Raw genomic sequence first — 12,909 nt, 5'->3', positions numbered from 1 at the left:
AACTGCTTCCCATTTGATCTGAGCTCAGGGAGCACCTGTGGTCAGGCATCAGAATTCCTGAGTTCATTCCTTCCTATCATGGTTGCTGTTTCCTCTCCTGGAAGCCTCACCCATTGCATTTCTGCTGTGAAATAGTTGTCTCCTGAGCAGACAAAGAAGTGTAGTGCTGCCAGCTGTCTTGTTCCTCTCCTGCCCATCCGTGCTGTTGCGGGCACCTTTCAAAGCGTGGGGATAGGTGAGGGTGGCGTGATGCCAGCCTGGGGCAGCTCCAAGGCTGCATGCCTGAAGGAAGGATCAGGCTGCCTTGCCCAGGATGGTTCAGGACAGGCTGCTGGGAACAGTGTTTCAGACTCCACAGATGCACTGACAGAATTTCAGCATTGTTTAGGACCGCATTTATGATCAGAGTCTTACTGCAGGGTCTGCACTGCAAAGAATGGGATTTACAGATAACTTCAGGAAGGAGGAGTCTACTGGAAAGCTGCAGTTTCTGCCTATTTTAGTTAACTGATTCAGCCTTTCAAGGTCATTTAGGGTAGATTGATATGTTCTCATTCTCCGTATGTGCGGCAGTGCAAGGATCCTGCAGATTTGCAATAAACAGGGAAAGGGAAGGAGCAGATTGTCCTACCGGAAAGTAAAAGACTCTTTCAGGATTGTGTAGGTTGTGTAATTTGAAGATCAACGTTGCTTATGGTGAACAGATGGAGAGGATGATTAGAAGCTACAAGTGCCCTCCTGTGCTATAGGCCCAATGTCAGATAAACTACCTCTACAGAAAATTATCACTTTCTGAAATTCTAGCACAACAGTAGGTTGAATTCTATGAAATTGAGAGAGAAAACTGGTGTGAGGAGGAGGAAAGGATCTAGACTGTTAACTGTGTGAGACTGCAAACTGCCTCTCAGGAAGCTCAGATTCAAGGTGATTTTAGTGTCTGTGAGCGCTCAACATTGCTTTTATGAAACTGTGAAGAGGAAATTCCCATTATTTCAGTCCTGGAGTTCACCGTGGCTATCATTAGCACAAACCAGGGTGATTTTTCCCTCAGTGAGGGCATGCTCACCTGCCCCACGAGGTCTCACAGTGCAGTATTTGTACACCAGAGAACACATGCAAAAATCTGAACAAGCAGTGCATTTTGCCACATATGGCTGTAGGAAAAGCTTATCTGAGAGCTGTAGACCAGTGTGTGTGTGCATATTACAGCAGTGTGTTAGTATTTAAGGCTGATTGTGTGAGGTTTCTGGGTTTGTTTCGAAATGTGTGTTGAAGGTATTAGTGAGTAGCAAAGATGTAGAACAATGGGCAGTGACTGGGGAATAAATGGGGTGCATGGACTAAGTTGGCACATCTTCTGTCTAGGAGTGAAGCATCTTCCTTGGGGCTTAGCTGGCAAAATTACTTCTGTGTTACAAGGATCCCATCTAGAATCAATACTCCAGGGACTGGGAGGGCATACAGTGGCAGGCTAGAAATTCCAGGAACTGGGTAAGTAAGCATTAGTGTGTGGCCAGAGCTTGGCAGACAAAACAGGCAGTGTCAGGGCAAGAAAGCACAGCACAGTGCCTTAATGGAGATCTTTCTGAGAGTTGTTTAAGGACAGGAATGAAAGCTGTGCTCAGTTAGCAGAAAAAATACTGAAATTGTAAGAGGGGAGAAAAAATGCTTTTTCCCGAGGATAAACCAAAGTGAACTAGCACATGTAAAAAAGAATTTGGTTGTTCTCGTGGTTAAATTAATGACAGTGAGCAATGCCATGGATTAAGAGGAAAGATGTTCAGTGGACATGGCTCTGTATTGTCCTGCTTTTGATATGTGTGTATGTTCATATGTGTATAAACATATCTCCCAAAATCAGAATGTGCAGCAAAGGGGAAAGTGTTCCCAACATGTGTATCTAATGTATGGTATTACATACAGAAACTGTTGGATAAATGAACACTAGGATTGTGAAGTCAGGCTCTCAAAGCATAGGAAATGCCAGAATTAGATTTGCCTGCACAACCTTAATTCAGCCCCTTTGTGCGTATGCATTATGATACCGTCTTTAATTACATGATCACATATCAGACCACTGAAATAACGGTGCTGACAGAATGAGAAAATATTCCAGATTTTTTAAAATCTTTTTTGTGTCTCCCTGTGGCAGGCATATTCTGTACACATTCAAACCCTAGTTTAAAACCAGAAATTTTGTAATATTATTGGTATAACCAATACATGTGAAAATCAATAACTTCCTATAGCCTCCTCTGTGATGCTTATAACTGTGTTATCTGTATGTTGTAAAGATTTTAATTGATTCTCACAACATCTGTCTTGGTGGTACTCTGTTTTACAGGTGAGGGAGTTTTTGAAGGGGACGAAAACACCCCAGTTCAGTCAAATTCTACCTACATATCTACAGTCATCCTAAATCCTGGCAGCAATCCAGTTCACTGAAGCCAGCTTAATTCTGAATATTTATCTGCCTTGGAGAGTTTCTGCATTATGCTAAAGTGTCTCAACTCTCCTACCCCGAGCTGTGCCCTTGACATCTGTTCTAGGGCAACACCTGTGGAAAAAAGTATTTTCTACCCTTCTTCCAAAGTGTTGCTACTATGCATCAAGAAGCTATGTGAAAATCCAGGCTCCAAACTAGCCTGGAGGTAGACTTGTAGAAGGATTGGGCTTTCAGTGGGATGGTTGATCCCAAGGAGATACAGGTCCTTACCCTTTTCTATTAGTTGTCCATGATGATAACTGAAGAGGAGATATCTTGCTTAGGCCTCTGTTCAGTCAGTAGACAGAAGAAAAAGCAGAGTTTACTTGGAATTAAATTCTCTGTGCAAGTTTCCAGAGGGACCCCTCTGCCTCCATTTGATGTGTAGGGAAGGTAACTCCTGTGATAGGCTTCTAAATGCAACTGGGTCAGATTTAAGTTTTCAAAGTGTTGTTTTCACTTTATTGTACCTGTTTGTATCTCTAAAATAAAGCATCAGTCAACTGCAAAATATAGCATCCCCAAGTACATGTTCAGGTACACCAAGTCAGAAAGTGGGACATATATGACAAAGGGCTTCCTGCAAATTTTTGGGTTCCTGCAAAACTCTCCTCCTTTTGGTGTGCAAACCTCTGCTGCCTTCAATTCTGGTGTTCCAGTACCTAAAACAAGTGAGTTCATGGTCCAGCAGACAACTTTGTAAGTATGCAACTCATATTCATTCCCAGAGCTGGCTCTTCTGGGGTGATATTCTCCTAGAAAAAATTGGATTTTGATCGTATAATTAGAGAGTATTGCAATGTGTATGTGCAAAGACTGAGTCTTAGCTTGGGCTCCCAATGGCTGAATAAGGAATGATTGTGAAATCTTAAAGTACGGTATTTTGTTGAATGTCACTTTGGCTCAATATTTTTTCATTAGAGAATTTTATAGTATTAAATACCATGTTGTAAAGGTGTACCACCCTTTCCTTCTCACTTAGGCCATCAGAGGGTTGTCACAGATACTTAGAAGAAAGTCATGCTGGTTTCTGGCAGCTGTGGACAGCAGCACATGGGTTGAGTCAGTCAGAAGTCCATCAGTTATTCCCAGTTGTGAGGGTAGTGGCCTGTGGCAGTCTTGGCGTATTCTAAATTATTTTTAGCTCTTCTCATCTTCACTCATACTTGTTTCTCCTCAGCTCCTGCCAACCCCTGTTACTCCATTTTTTTAATCTGTGCTGCTTTTCTGTGCTTTAGGTCTTTATATGGAGTTAAGTTGTTTCATTTGCCTTTACAATTTGGCAGCAAACAGAAGGGCATGACGTTTTCCTGCCTTTGTAGCACTTCCCAGTGTAAAACCTGGGAGCACTCTGGTGACTCAGAGGAGCTGCTGGAAGAGGCTGTGGAGCAGGTTGGCACAATGAGAGAGGCACACAGACTTGTGTAGAGGTAGCATGCCCAGCTTATCAGGCCATTCAGTCTGCTGCACTGATTTTCAGTGAGTCTTTTCTGCATGTGTGTAAATGGAGAGCTCCCTCACCCTCAGTCTTAGACAACATTCTGATCAGTGGTTGCAAAGGGCAAGTGGCAAGAGTTGCTTTCCTACATGCACATTTCGAGGTCATGAAAGAATGATTTAAGCTGTGTCAGTGAGAGTGATTTTAAAAAAAAACAAATGTGTGGCTCAGGTCATGAATGGCAATGTATGAAATCAAGCAGTTCATTTGTTCAGTTTTTATACTCACTGTTTTTGTGTATTAGCTGCTGCATTTATTTTCTTATAAATACTATCTAAATTAGGCCAACCACAACTAAGAATAAGATGTTTCCAGTGGAGTGATGGTAGAGGTTTGATTCCTGCTGGTATGCTGGATACTTAGAGAGAAAAGCAAACAACATAATAGTGGCCTTACAAAACCAGTTGTTTAGAACATAGTCCTTTGAAAACCACTACTCCAGAGATTTAGTGAATTACTCAAAATTTATCTTTGCCTTTATGGTGCTGATTCGTTGCATGGACCACAGTTGCTAAAGTAAGAAGTACTGCTTTGCATTCAAGGAAACAGATTTTCATGCTTGCATCAGAAAAAGAAACACAGTGTCTTAGCTGAAATAAGCAACATTATCAGCAATATAAATTTTCAAAAGTAATTTGTATTCTATAATTCAGGTTTGGGGTATGTAAGGTGCAGCCATATTTGGAGGTTCTGGTCTGCCTGCTGTACTGGTGATTATGTGCTACTGGGAGGGATGAGGATTTGCTGCTTTGCCAGTTTAATAGAGGCGAGGTAACTAATTTGATTCGGGATACTCTCATCATGAGTTGCTTGAAGGTGTTCAAATTTGCTTATGAAATAGTCCCTTCTGAGCTAAGGAGATGGAAATGAGACACTAAAAAAGCTTTCTTGAAATGTTTCCGTGTTTCCTAGCTCAGAACATCCCATTTGATATTAATATTAGGTACTGAGGCAAAGTCATCAGGTAGAAAGGGAGGAAATGTAGAAATAGTAATTTTCTTGTATGTTTCCTCAGGATGCTATTTTGAGGCTCTAAAAAAAAAAATAAAAATTCCTGCTTTGCTGCTGTAAAGTGGGGAAGTGGCAGATGTAATTGAAGTCCCAGGGCCCTGCCCTAGAAGAGGTCCAATCCTGGCAGCATACATATTGCTTATATGAAAGCGAACAGATGGATACATTTGGTCAATTCTGCTGGGTTCATATGGAAACCTTCAGAATTTTTTCTTACTATTTTGAGTGGAATGCTTAAATATGTTATCTTCTGAGAGGCTGTAGTTGCCTGGGATGGGTGCTTTGGTAGCTTTGAGCAGGAGTGCTGCCTTGCTGTGGATGTCTTGAAATCAGATGTGTTTATCTCCCCATACTCCTTCCCCCCTCCCCTTCCTACAGGACCAATTCAGCTACTGGAGGAGTGAGCTGGATTTTTTTCAATTTCAGTGGCATGAGAACTGTCAGCTGAGTCTTAATCATGGAGCTATTACTGGTAGTGAATATGAAGGAAAGAGAATAAATCCATCTTGCTTTTCAGATGACAGATTGATTGCAGAAGCTCATTTTGATTATTCTTGGGGTGGAGAGAGAAGAGGAAGGAGGAGATTTGGATAACAAAAACATCACATTTTCTCTAATTAAAAAACCCACTACTTTTCTGATACTAATTCATGCTAAGTTCTTGCTGACAGTTTTTGATGTTTCCCAATTCAAAACAACTGAAAGCAATAAATTGAAGGGAAAAGAATGAACAATTAAAGAGGAGGGGTGTAGCTGTATTAGTAGGACACTTCTTGAAGTGCTAATACTTAGTCTAGAAGGGGGAAGAAAGTAGGATAAACTGTAATGCTTGAAATTAATTGCTTTTGAGTATCCTCAGGTGTGTGTATGAGTGTGTGTGTGTGCACATGTGTGATGATCTAATAACATGGCATCAAGGAAAGAATTGGTATATGGCTAAATTCTAAAAGCCTATCATGCAGATGTGTCAGCATCTGTATTGTCATCTAGTTATCTTCTTTCCAAGTGTATAACCATATAAATTTATACACAATAAGTATTTTAGACACTATCAATGCGCAATATTAAAGTTCTTAAAGAAACTTGCTCTTGTCAGAAAGCTTTAACTTAAAAGATTTCCAGGAAAGCTGTTAAAAAAGCAAATAAAAAAAGTGCAGTCTCTGATATTAAAAGCATGTTTCTATGAAGATTGTAGTTGTGAGTGCTCATTTTTGCCTTTTTTAAAAGAAAAACTTCTTTTAACCACCAGTGACAATAGCTATTGTTGAAAATGGTGGCTAGGAAACAAGAATAGAAGCTGAAATTGTTAGGAGAGAGAGCTAGAGAGCATGAATTTGACAAAAATAGTTTCTTCCCTATTCCTCTCTCACTCTTTTGAGCTGCATCCTTCTTACAAAAACAACTCCACCCACAGTTGTAGAAAATGGCCATCTCTTGGTATGTTCTTTAGAGGTCTTGTTTTGATAGTGCTAGTGCTAGTTTTGGGGATTAACATGTATAACCCTATCAAATTTCGTTAAGACATGGTACCAATACAGAAGGCCCATGTATACTATTTAAAATACCCTTGTTAACAGAGATTTAACAGTCATTTCATTCTCCACTGTTCATCACATTCACACATGTGGGATGGGCATTAACAGATTGAGCTACATCTTTTCATTTCGATTCTGCAGCAGTCTCTCTTCGTAGGAATATTTTATGTAGTAATAATTTTCTTCCTATTACAGACTTTCTAACTATGTTAATGGCAGCAGACTGGCCACAGAGACATTTGTGAGAACTACCTTTGCAGTGGCATTTAAATGATTTATTTGATCTTGCTTTAGCATACCTGCTAATGCCTTTTTTCACTCTGTTGATGATCTTAGGAGAACTTTGTGTGTAACCATGGGTCCTTCAGTCACATTCAGCTTAACAAAATGTCATGCAAATTTCTGCAAGATGTTATTTCTGAAGTCTTTGGGATTTTCAGTGAGTCTGCTAGCAGGTGGATGCAGCTTGACAGTATTGGCATCTTTGAGGAGCAGCTCTAAGGCGAGCTGGAGAAGGCAGAGTGTCTTAACTGAGGATGCTCTCTTTAATGGCTGTGCAGTTGTTGGGTGAATCTTGATTACCCAAAGCAGAAGGTACTATTATATACTTTTATAGTATCTTATTTTTTCGTTGGTGCATGATAAGGGGAAAAGTAGAGTCAAGAAAAATTGTTGGCAAGGGGGCAAGAGGGCATTTCTATATATCTCACATATGTACTATGTTGAATTGATCATCTTATCACCATTTAGAGAAATTACAAGTTGTGGATTTGTGGCTGAAATGTGTTACTGGTGTGGGAGTGCTCTTGGCTAAAAGCCTAAAATGAGGACTTTCTCTTTGGGAGGGCATATCTTGTCCTGTGCTTGATGCATCTTCTCCTATCCTGGACCATGTGTAAGAGTGCTCTTAGAAAAAAAAATAGTTTAAAAAAATTACCACTTCCACTGCCATTATTTAACACTTCTATCAGGTTCTATCAGGATCAAAATTCCTACTGTAAAGTAGTGTTACAAAATCATCCAAGCCAAAATCAGGCAAAGTGAAAGGCAAGAAATGAACTGAATTAACTGGCAAAAAAATTGTATTTATCAGCTTGTTGATTTTCAGTATAATTCATGGAAATGAATTCTGTGAAATTGTCATTCCGTGACAACTGATTGGGTGGGAAAAATGTAGGATTGCTGCTGAAGGTTTACATTGACAGGAACATTCCCATTTGCTAAAAATAAAACCCTGGACAGTACCATCATACAAATTTGTTTATGTGGGTTACATGCTGCATGACGTGCCCTATATGGGAAAAACTTGAAGCACATGATTAGTCTCTTCAATTTCTGTTAAACGAAATTATATTTTAGGTTTGATTTGTTGGGGTGCTTTGGTTGTTTTCTGGTTTTGTTTGTTTGGTTGGTTGGTTTCTTTGGCTTGGTTTTAGTTTTATTTTTTTGTTGTTTGGTTTTTTGGGGATTTTTTTTAAGACGAGAAGGTAAGCCTAAATGTTTTAATTTTGGCTTCTTAATAAATATTTGTAGTTTAAAGTGCAGCTTACACTGCTGGCTCTCCCTCATGCCTTTTCATTTCCACTCAGAAGTTGTGTGAAAAAGCAGGTTTCCTGGCTGGGTCATCGAGGTTGTCTTAGCACATGTTTGTGCACAATGTGTTGTTCCTGCACACGTGTAGCAGCCTACCTATGAACAATAATAATCACTGTATGTGTCACATCCTCTGCAGCACTAAAGCCCCTCTGTTGAAGGGGCAAATTCAAAAGAGTGATCAGTTCTCCCAAAATTGTCAGTTTTGGTTTTCTATGGTCATAGTGTCTGGGTCTGATATTTCCCCCTTATCCTGTGTCTTATACACAGCTTTAACTTGCTGTCGGAATTGAGTAGTCCAAGGATAAGACAAGGGAAAATCAAACTTTCTGTTCCTGGGGTAAAGGAAATTATATGTAGTTCAACTTTCTCAAGTGACCACATTTATTAGGCAGCTACTACAGATGTCTGTATATAGTTACAGATAGCTTGGTATTTTCAGCACTTCCCTAGTAATAAAATCCCATGTCACTATTTACAGAAGATGTTGAAGCTTTTTTCAGGGATTCCTTCAAATGTAGGATTCCTTTAAAAATCTTTGATGAAAATTTTCAGCCAGAAAAATCTAAGCCATGGATCCACTATGAATTTTCACAGACATCCTTCTTTTGCCTCTTTTGCCTGCCAGTGTGGGTTCAGCTTAAAACATACCCAACCAAATGTGTACATTTTAGGTGCTTTCATTTGGGTTCCTCTGTTGCAGTGCAAAGAGTACCTTAGCCATGTCTCTATAAAAAAAAAAAAAAAGAGTTGTATATATAGAGTAGAGAGAAAAGAGAGAGTCCTTTCCATTTATTCATGTATTTCTTTGCATGATTTTTGTTTGGCTTTTTATAAATTTAGTTTTATTTGTTTGGGCAAAAGTTTCCTGCCATTTACCTTTGCATTTGCATTTCTTATTGATTGGCAATTTTTAAACTGTTTATTGTGCTCTATTGTTTAGCTGTTCAAGAGCTAAAACAAAAGGCACCAGGTCCTGTGAGGGACACATTTGCATGCGGCGAGCGTTGCCCAAGGAAAAAGTAATTGCTAATGCATATTTATGTGGCACAAATTTGCCATTTGTTTATGCATAAAATTATCAATAGTGCAGGGCGGCCCAGCCGTAGAAAATGGTGACCTTTTTAGCTTAATAAAGAGAAATCAGCTGTTATTGTGAAGAGATCAGCCATTTATTCTGTGTTGAGGGACACTGTCGGGAAAATGTAGATTGGTGCCGGTAATATCATTAAATGGAAGGCCAGTGACCCTTTCGGTATAGTCTATTATACATTATCTAATAGGGGATAAATTACTCTGGTTGGCAAATAGATTTTAAAAAAACAAAAAACAAAAAAACCCCACACAACAACAACAACAACAAAAACCCAAACAAACAGACAAACAAAGAAAAAATACCTGGGGGGTGGGGGGGAATATATTAAAAAACCCAAATAAAGCAATAATACCTACTACCCCTCCTGACTTTTCTCTTACAGCCCAGCCATATGAACAGGTAGATACTGAGGAGGTAGTCTGGCACAAGACACCTGGTGTTTTTCTAGCAGAAAAATTATTTGAAAAACAACAAAATAGCAGCAAAAAACCCCAACCGTAAAACAACCCCCAAGCCCACTCTGTTTAGACTAGCTTTGACTGTTTTGGAGTAGGAAAAACATTCAGAGCCAGCCTGTGATTCTTCCTAACGCATGTCAAAAACAGTGTTCTGAAGGGCCATAATGTCAATTGGAGTTTTGGCTTGTGAAATGAGACCTCAGAGTTTTAAATTGGGAGCTGGGGTCTTTTCTGAAGACAACAGGCTTTCAAAAACATTTAAGCTTTTTTCTTTTATGCATTCCGTTTTTTAAGAGTGAGGAAGAATTTGCTAGATACTGAAGATCTCACCTTCAGAAGATGCCTCAACACAGTTTTCTTTATAGCATGACTGATGCAGCTCAACCTTCAGTAGACCGATTTGAAGAGTTAAAAACCTAACAGCTGTAAGCTTCAAGGAGTTCTTATGAAAATAAAAGTGTATGCAGAAAACCTCATGTTTCCCTGTTTCTCTCATTCTCTATGATGCATAACTGAATGGATTTTTAACCACCAGGTGAAATGTGGAGAGCTGTGAGTCACAATCCCTGTAAAAGGTTGCATTTTCTGTGCAAAATGTGTGGTGGGCTAAGAGTTTGATTTTTAATATTTTTTTTTTTAATCCCTGAGAAATATCCAGCAGATAATTGCTAGAGTAATTTTGCTTCCTAAAAATATATCCCAAGCAAATGTCATCATCACAGAAAAGTCACCACAATGTTTGTTACTATTTGTCACCTTCCTGGTGACCTCTGTAAAGAGGCAGAGCTTGAACAGGACAGTGGAACTTGCAGATAGTGGGATCTTTTTGAGGAAGGGCTATGTGGAGATGATGGTGGGGAGGTTGTGGTCAGAGGCAGGACTTTGGTGTTCTCAAGGCTGTTGCTGTTATTTCACCACTTTTAAAATCTGGACAACATTTAAATAAAAATACTTTAGTCAAATATAATACAATACATAAAACTTACTCTAGGAGATATTATATACCATATAATATATTACTTTTTCTAATGTAAGTCTTTGTAAGGGTGTGTTCTACAGTTCAAGATTTTTTTACCTAAAATTTTCTCTTATTAGGATTTTTTTGGAAAGGTTTAGTATAATTCTGTATATAGAACTGTTGCCTGCTTCTGGAATGGTACACTCAGTTCTCCCAAATAATGACTCCCAACCATTGCTGTAGAAACAAAAGTATTGTAGGACTAGTTATGGAAATAGAGAGAAAGTAAAAGAAATAGTTTGAAAGCAGAATTTTTCTTAGGTCCATCCTATGGAAGCTGCAGTAAATATGAAAGTAAAATTAATTGAAGAGTAGGATCTAGGTTACTTCACATGGAAACAGGCCCTTTTTTTACTGGTTCTGTCTCTCCATTCAAGAGTGTAGCAAAAAAACATAATTTCAGAAGACTCTGTTAATGTTTGGTGATTACTTCATTGCATTGTTGATAAACAGTTGAATTAGGTGGGGTTTTTTTAATCTTTAAAAGCAGATTTTTATTTTTACTTCAACTAATTAACTAAGGTTTGCTAGTCCAAGTAAATCTGATTTTGTTTCAAAGGGTCTTCTTCCATACAGATATTTCCAGATCTGCTCCTGGAAAAAAAATCTTATTCCCATCAAAGCTCATAGGCAGTTGTTAGCTTGAGTTTTGCTTTGTCTTTTCTAGCAGTCATAAAACAACCCTTTTGAAGCTGCTTAACACCAGCTAGGAAGTTGTATGTAGATAAAATTACCGATAAGAAAATGCTGAAGTCTGTATGGGAATAAACTGGGGGTCACAGTTGTAAACTAACCCTAATGAAACTGAGATTCAAATTCAGGTGGTGGTGGTTGTTAATGTTACTGTTGTTTGGGGGTTTTTTTTTGTACCTGTGCCTGCCCAGGTTGTGGAAGATAACTGCTAAGTACATTGAGAAATTAGAAAGAAAAGTCTCTTCAAAAACCTAGTGGTCATGGGAAATCATAAGTTTTGTAAAGAGTTTGTTAAGGGAGGGGATAGGTCAGAGATGAGACAAAACAAGGATGAGCAAGTATCATTGTTCAAGGTTGGCAGCAGCAAACAAGAGAGAATGAGCAACATGAGTATCACTTTTTCCTCGTATTCTGCTGATATGAATAGGTCAGCACTCGGTTCCAGGTTGCTGGGAAAGGCAAAAACATGATGGGAAATATTCTGCAAAGAAATGTTGCTAGTTCTGATTGTCCTGTGACCTGCCCTTTCTGTCCTGGGATTTCATCCTAATTAAGAGTGAGTTGAGTGGAGCTTGTTCTTTTCTCAGCTCATGTCTGCTCCATTAATATTGTTTGGGTTAGGGAAGGAAGATAAAGGACTAGATTTATATGATATTATTTAGTTAATTAATTACTTTGATTGTCAAATAATAAGAGCTAAGGAATTGGTGTATTTCAGTTCTTTGTGATGCTGGTAAACAGGTAGTCTAATAGGTCACACAAAACTTGACCTATCTTTGTACAAGAAAATCCTGACAGCTTATCTTCATTGAAGAATGACTTTCCTCCCCTCTTTCTTCAGCACAGATTTGAGAAGCCCATAGAGATAGTTTTCTTTCTAAGAACAGAAGTTAATGACTGATGAAATTTCTATACAAAATATATAGAGGACACATTTCTGTTTGTTCACCTAATTTCTCAAAAATAATACAGGAAATTGAGGTTTGTCTTCATGCACCAGCCTGCTCTTGGTGATGTCTTATATGCTGCTGCTTTTCCTGGAAAGCTGAGCTGTAGGACTGGTAAAATAATCCTGTCAAGTTAAACCAGTAGGAAAAAGTTTCTGGTTTTATATATTAAGGATGTTGATTTCAGAATTTGGTTGTGTGTGTGACTTTTGTAATTGAAAAAGAAAAGAAATTCCTATTCGTATTTATACGTCTATTTCATACTACAAATTATTTGTTTTGGTTAGACTAGATTGATGATAATACACTGTAATAAAACCTAGGGATGCCAAAACTGACTAGAAGGTTAACCACTGCACATCTGAGATGGACTTTGGCCTGTGTGAGCACAGGGTATCATGTCACAAGTATGGGATCAGACTGGCTTATGCTTATTCCTATGTTATGCATCCAACATTTGCACACCTTGTGCCAGGATACTTTTCTTCTCTCTTTGATGGAGGCTTGGGGTAACACAGCAGCAGCCACAGCTACAGTAAGTGCCCAGAGAGATCGGAGTTGCCTCATGCTCCTGA

General features: G+C 38.9%; 1 protein-coding gene across 2 annotated transcripts in view; it reads left to right on the top strand.

Moving 5' to 3' along the window:
• The window catches only part of SOX5 (SRY-box transcription factor 5), a 624,352-nt gene that overhangs the window by 139,227 nt on the left and 472,216 nt on the right, over nt 1-12,909 (top strand). The gene's annotated exons all lie outside the window — the stretch shown is intronic.

The sequence above is a fragment of the Catharus ustulatus genome, chromosome 4 (genome assembly GCF_009819885.2).
Source record: "Catharus ustulatus isolate bCatUst1 chromosome 4, bCatUst1.pri.v2, whole genome shotgun sequence".
Classification (NCBI taxonomy): domain Eukaryota; kingdom Metazoa; phylum Chordata; class Aves; order Passeriformes; family Turdidae; genus Catharus; species Catharus ustulatus.
The sequence above is the reverse complement of the archived record's forward strand: the minus strand, read 5'-3'. Positions and strand labels throughout refer to the sequence as shown.